This window comes from Podarcis muralis, chromosome 6 (assembly GCF_964188315.1).
Source record: "Podarcis muralis chromosome 6, rPodMur119.hap1.1, whole genome shotgun sequence".
Lineage (NCBI taxonomy): Eukaryota > Metazoa > Chordata > Lepidosauria > Squamata > Lacertidae > Podarcis > Podarcis muralis.
In genome coordinates, this window is record NC_135660.1 from 727,976 (window position 1) to 734,993 (window position 7,018).

Genomic DNA, 7,018 nt, shown 5'->3' on the forward strand with positions numbered 1-7,018 from the left:
CAACAGTTCTCTCCCAATGACTCCTGCCTGGAGGCTTTAAGCTGTGCGGCAGCGCCTCCCAGTGGACGGAGGACAAATTCCAACGAGGGAAGGATTACTCTTGTTTCGAGCAAAAGTTCTGGAGTTAGAATCAGAAAATCATGGAATTGTAGAGTTGGAAGGGGACCCTGAGGGTCATCTAGTCCAACCCCCTGCAAGGCAGGAATCTGTGTTAGTCATTGTTAAGACAATGCCCATCCCTGGATAAATATATTGCTGAAGGACCTTTTTTTTTTAAGTACAATATCCCTAAGCCAAGCTTCTTTCTTAGAATTATTATGGGTCAATTAGCATGAAAATGATCCTTTCCCACCTCATTGCAAGCTGTTACGGAAATTACGGGGGGGGGGCACATCTTTAAAGTTAAATATTACAAATATTATGCCTGAATATATCCTTTCAACTTGACAGCTCAGGGAAGTTACCTAGCTTTAAAAATAATATAAAATCAACTCCTTTGCCAGTTTCCTCCATTCCAAAGTTATTTTCCCCTTGAAAAGGGACTCCAAGAAAGTGCCCAGAGGTGACAATTGCTGAGCTGATTGTTGGCCAAGGAAAGCCTAATCCCATCACCAAACTTGCCAAGGGGCCAGACATGCAAAGGAAGTTCTCTTGTACTTTGGGTGGTGGGACTTCAGAGGTGTTTGCCTGTGCTCATCTTATACCTGGGTCTTGCCCTGCCATGTCTGCTTATGCTAATCTTGGACCAAGGACTTGTCTGGACATGTTTGCCAAGGTTAAACTAGTGTAACCCCTGTCTACCCCTCCCCTTTGGTGACATGTCAGTGATGTAGCAATGATGCTGTACAAACTGTATTCTGGGATATAGTGGGAAAGTTTTAAAAGTCTTTGTCACTCCATCCTCGGGGTTCAAAATTTGCTCTTTGAATCTGTTGCGCAATAAACTTTGGTCTACAGCTATTTGCTCCGGTTGGGGGCTGGACTCCTTCCTTTATTCCGCAGGGACCCACGACCAGCTGGGGGACTGAGCAGCCTCGCACCTAGATTTTTCCTTAACACAAGCTAAGCAACAAAGATTGTAATCAGATTTGAATTAACTGGGAAGAGACTTCAACATAGGAGCATAAGAAGAGCCTGATCAGGATCAGGCCAGTGACCCTTCTAGTCCAACATGCTGTTCTCACAGGGCCCAACCAGATACCCCAAAAGGAAACCCGCAATCAGGATTCGAATGCAAGGGCAACACTCTTCCCTCTTGTGGTTTCCAGCCACTGGCATTCAGGAGCATCGCTGCTGCGACTGTGGAAGCAGAGCAGAACCGCTCTGGCTGGCAGCCCTCTCCTCCTCCATGAATTTGCCCAATCCTCTTTGAAAGCCATCTAGCTGGATGGCCATTCCTGTCTCCTGCAGCAGGGAGTTCCACAGGTTAACTACGACTCCCAGCAATTCTATGGCCTCAAAACACACCAATGGGAAATGCCTTGAGGTCCAGCTGCAGGATCAGTCCCTGCTCCAGGAGGACAGCCACAGGAACAGGCTGGGCAATGATAGGACCCTGTTATGAGAATTATAAGGTCTAAGATATAAAATAAATGTACCAGGCAAACACATACTGTACATACATAAATATATGAACCGCATGTCTGAAACAGCACAGGAAAAAAGTCCTGAAACCATTTTGTCTCTCCCAAATTGACCTCAAATGTTTCTCTGCAAGGACAAAGGAAAGGGGAAAACCTCCCAATTGTCTCTTTGCTTACAAATCCTGTCTTAAGGGCCTATCTGTGTATGAATAGGGTGAACCTGTGACCTGGACTCAGGAATTAAATATTTTCCATCACAAAAGAATGGCCAGTCTCTCCAGGTAAACCCATTAACAGGTTTTTTGCCGGACAGGATTCTGCTGTAGACTGCCACTTCCGTGATGTACGGTATGTATGATGTTTCTGGGGGTGGTCTTGGGCTCCAGGGTGGGCAATTTCAAAAGTCTTTATAAGGTCTTGCACACCATCTTTCTGGGTCCTCCTCCTCTCCTGCGTGTGAGGGGAGCACCCTGTTGCAACAGGTCAATAAAGATCAGGCTTACTAGCCGCTTTGCTTCTCAATATTCTCTGCTTGGCCTCTGTTATTTTCTCCAACCAATGGAGAACCTACAAAGGACTCTATATGGGCTTTTGGGTACCCCATAAGGGAAAAGGAGCAGTTTTTTTCTTATAACAGACCCCAATACCAGCTGATGCCACGACTGGCACCCTTAGTATATTTCCTAACACTTATACACTGGTTGATTGCAAACAGACAAACCTCAAAACCTCAAAACAGTATACAAAAAGAAAAAATAAACCAGGAAAATTTACAACAATACTTTAAAACATATGGGAATGTACAACACTAAAGAAGATTAAAATTCACTTTCCAAGCCTCTGGGTAGCCTTGTCTAAACATGAATATTTTTTAGCAAGGAGCCAGCAGAGGGCGCCAGCTAGCCATGTATGCTGGCTGCCCCGCTCCGCAGGGGTGAATGTTGCAAGCCTGGGCGTGCTTGGGAATCCAGGTCTCTCCCTGCAAAGCCTTTCCTCCTGTAGTTCCCAGCAGAGTCGCCCTCGAACCTGGCTTGCTGGTTTCCATAGGCATCCTCTACCCAGGGCTGCAGGTGCACAGCATGTCCAGGGGTCCACTCTTAGATGTTCACCCTGGGATTCAATTTGGGACGCAGCCCCTGGAGCTGCTGCGCTGCTGCCAACCTCAGAGAGGGGCAGGTCTCCTAGGTGGGCAGAGGGAGGGAAGGCTGCCTGAGCTCAGGTCCAGGTGCCGTGGGCTGGAGCGCTTCTTGGGAAGGGCCTGGAGACCGAGACCCGACACTCACCTGCCCTCCACCAGGTGGCAGAAAATGGTCTCAGGGCGGCATTGCTGATCCCTCAGCTCCAACAACATCTGGAAAAAGCAGAAGCCAAGTTGGGGGGGGGGGGAGAAGAGGCAAGAGGAGCAGGTAACCAGAGCCAGGTGGGATGATGCCTGGCAGCTTATCCATGTTCCTCCCCAGCCCTTGGGGGTGGGTGGGTTGCTCCCTTCAAGGGGCTTCTGGCAAGCGGAGCTGAGCCCAGGTGAGAGAGGCCTGCAAGGCCACCTGGACGCCTGGGGAGCGGAGCGCGGCCGGAAGGGGGCCGCCTCTCGCCCTTGGCGCACCGCACGTTCGTGGGGAACCCGGTGCTAAATCATTCGTAGACGACCTGATTCTGGGTCAGGGTTTCGTACGTAGCAGAGCAGCTCCCTCGCTGCGATCTATTGAAAGTCATCCCTCGACACAAGCTTTTGTAAAAAAAAGAAAGAAAAAAAAAGCAAGGCCACCTGGACTTTTGGGGCGGAGGCGGGGGGGGGGGAGCATTAGCACAACATCATCACATCCAGGGCGGGTGGGGTGCTCAGGAGGCAGGCAAGGACCTGTAAAGGTTTCAGGTGGGTGGAAGAGCATCTTTTCTGGAGGTCTGCAGATGGAATGACCCCCCCCCTGAGGAAAGGTGGGAGGGATTTTTTTTAGTTTAGAGAAAAGGCGAGGAAGGACTCCTCCTCAATTCTGTTTGCTGCTTTCCTCCTGAGGTTTAGCTCTGAATCGGAACAACTGCCAACTGGGCTTCTTGCAGACTGCTGTTTGTTCTGATTGAACGCTAAAGAGCAGGTTTTCCAGAGGCAAGTGGCAGGAACCCAGGCCTGGAAGCACAGGACAAGCAGAAAACGGCTCAGACCCTCTGCTTCCTGCACACGGGACAAGGGGAAGCGTAGACGAGCCCAGAGAGAAGAGATATGATAGAAGTTTATAAAATTGTGCACGGCATGGAGAGGAAAATTTTCCTCGCTCTCTCCTAACACTAGAATTGGTGGACGTTTGTGGAATGTTGGACAATTCAGGATGAATACCTGGAAAGACTTCTTCACGCAGCGCAGAATTAGACGACGGAGCTTGCTTCTGCAGGAGGCAACCGACTTGGACGCCTCCGAAAGAGGCTTGCCCTCCGCCCCAACCAACCAACTATTTACGATAACTAGTGGGAAATGTTGCTCCGGCCTCTCTGATGATTGTGTAATGAAGCCGGGCGAAATGTCCTGCCTTTGTCCCCCCAGGAACCATGAAAGTCCCTCCCCTTGTTTCCAGGCAGCTCTGAAAGGGCACAATGGCAAAGAGGCCTAACGCTGGGGCGGGCGGAACACCCCCCGGCCCCCTGGAGGCGGAGGCCACGGAGGGAGAAGAGATCCTGGGGTCATAAAGCGAGGAAGCCCTGGGATGCCCCGCCAGGGACGGTGCTCTGCAGATGCGTGAAATCACTCCCCAAACCAGCGGTGCAGGGGAAACAGGAGCGTCTACACAGCATAAGCTGATTTTTTAAGAAAAGATTTTGGCAAAATGCATCCATATTTTCTTTAAAAGACAGGAAAAATAGCACAACATCTCCCCACTCTCCTCCCACAGCAACAACACTGCCATGTTTCAATAGCGATATTTCTAAATGTAAAGAATGATACAGTTCTGATTGCCGTTGGGCAACGTATCAGAATAAAATTATGTAGAGCTTGCAATAGATGGTTAAGATAACCAAATGCCTAATGTCACTTGTGGGAGTTTATTGGCCTATTGGTATAAGAAGTAAAGGACCACCATATTGCCAAAAATAATGAGTTTGGTTTTTCTTTTCCATGGGAAAGTTTGGTTTTATGGGCCGTGTTTTCTGCAGTCGCTGTTATCCTTGCATTCTTATACCAGAGTCCCACTGCAAGGCCTTGAGAGTCTCTCCAGGCTCAGGCAATTGAGAATCTCACGGTGGTTGAGGAAAATCTATGAATCCTTTATTCCCACGTTGCCTGTTGGCATCCTCCAAAGTGTTCAGGAGAGTCAGCTGTGGAGAGCACCAGCTGATTCTAGCTGTGATGGTGCGTTATTTTTAAAAGCATGCTATTGACCTGTTACCGCACTGACTGGCAGCAGCTGCCCAGAGTTTCAGAGGAGAGGCATTCCCAGCCCTGCCTGCAGGTGCTGCTTGAACCTGGGACTTCCTGCATGCAGGGCAGGGGCTCTCCCACCGAGCGATGGCGGCTTTTTACCCATTTTATGTCACGCAGGCCCCGAGGTGGTTTCCACAGAAGTGTGCATGGAGTACAACGAAATCCGTAAAATGCCATAAAGTACAATCTGGACACGCAAACTGATGCCTTGTCATTCCACTCCCATCGTCAGCAGTACACAAAGGAGAGAAGAAACAAAAGGCGGTTTCCAAAGGCTTTGAGAAACAAAGGGGTTTTCAGCAAGTGGAAAGAACCCGTTAAGAGCCCCCCCCCAGCACCCAGTCCCACTCACTGACCCTTGCCTCTTGCCCTGCTCTCTCCAGGCAAAGGCCGGCGCATCAAAGCTCTGCATCCGAGAGGGTTTTTGTTTCTGCCCTGCGAAAACCTGCTCTTTGGCGCTCAATCGGGGCAAACATCGATTCGGGTTTTCTGCAGATTGCTGTTTGTTCCAACTGAGCTTTAAAGAGCGGGTTTCCATGGGGAAGGCTACGGAGCAAGAAAAAGGGCGTTCAGACATGGAGCTTTAAATCATGGACCATGCCTGGAAAGCGTGGAGGAAAGGAAAGGGTGGAGAAGGCTGAGGACAGTGCAGAAAACCTGGAATGCTAAGAGGGGTGTGTGTGTGTGTGTGTGTGTGTGTGTGTGTGTGTGTGTGTGATGACGCCACTCAGATTCTCTGTAAAAACCAACAGACTGGTGCCCATTCCAGAGAAAATGCCATGCTCAGCATTTTCCAACTTGGAAAGGTGCCTTGTCAAGGCCAGTGTCCTCATACAGCTGTGCTAGCAGAGGCTGATGGGAGTTGTGGTCCAAACATCTGGAGGGTGCCATGTTGGGAAAGGCTGGGCTGACAGGGAAGGCAGCCACTCCCCATCACTGCAGGAGCCCCGGAGGACAAAAATCAGGAACGGCCCAGGAATGCAACAGAGCGGTGGGAACTTTGTTTGCTGTTAACTCCTAAACTCAGCTTTAATTCCCAACTGATTGCAGGTGTCTTTTTGTAAATGGCTTGCATTAATGTTGCCTGCTTTAAAATCATCATTATAACATTGAAAATCATCATGTTAACATTGAAAATGCACTTTTGGGGGTCAGAGGGCAGAGTTGACTTTGCAAATAAGCAGTAAATAGGGATTCAGAAGAAGCAAACCTCTCCAGGACAATAAATCTGAGCGCTTTCCTTACAGGACTGAGACGACCAACATTCCCTAAGCAGGGCCTGCTAGGAACAGTTTTATTTGTGACCTCCCTGGGTTTGCTGCTTGGCCAGCGCCGCGCAGAGAGAGCCCTCGTTGTGGTCCCTGCGTCTGGGCTGAGGGCGGCTGAAAACATGGCCAAGAAAGGAACGGGTGGCTAATTGCCACATAAATTGTGTCTGTTCCCCTGGAGAGGGTGAAGGGCCAAGGGCTCCTGCCGTCCTGCCATCACCTTAATCAAGTTATCCCCGCGTTGTCGGGGCGTCCAGGCCTGGCTGCTCCCGTCTAGAGGGGGGAAATGCCCTGACAAATTCCTAGCAGCGGGAAGTGGCAGCTCTCCTGCGTGGAAGGATGAAAAGTACCTGCAACCTCGGCTGGCCTCCCTGCTCCCTCACTGGGAGAAGGCCTCTGCGACCAGCGCCATGCTGCTTTCGGAGCCGGCTGGAGAATGGGATGCGCCTTTGAAGGGGAAGCCTCTTCCCAGGGACACGAGGCAGGCGGAGGCAGCACAATGGGGCTGGCAGTGAGGATGCTGGAGAAGGCTGCTTGGCTGCCCCAGACGCGGCACTTTCTCTCCTGTTATGGGGCCCATGGGGACAGGGGGCAGCCGCAGTGCTGGATTTACGTATAAGCTAAGCAAGCTATGGCTTAGGGCCCCACTCTCTTGGGCCCCCCGAAATAATTAAAGGAAAAAAATGGATGTACATTTCCAAAATATAAGATAAAAAACAAATAAAATAAAACCTACATACAATGTTTTGTAAGGG

At 50.1% G+C, this 7,018-nt stretch overlaps 1 long non-coding RNA gene across 1 annotated transcript; it reads right to left on the reverse strand.

Annotated features, from left to right (window-relative positions):
* Nucleotides 1-2,348: 2,348 nt before the first annotated feature.
* LOC114596768 (uncharacterized) lies at nt 2,349-5,688 on the reverse strand. Its single transcript, XR_013393082.1, has 2 exons — nt 3,916-5,688; nt 2,349-2,934 (listed from the first exon to the last, which is right to left on the reverse strand). It is a non-coding gene; the product is annotated as an uncharacterized LOC114596768 (long non-coding RNA).
* Nucleotides 5,689-7,018: the final 1,330 nt, after the last annotated feature.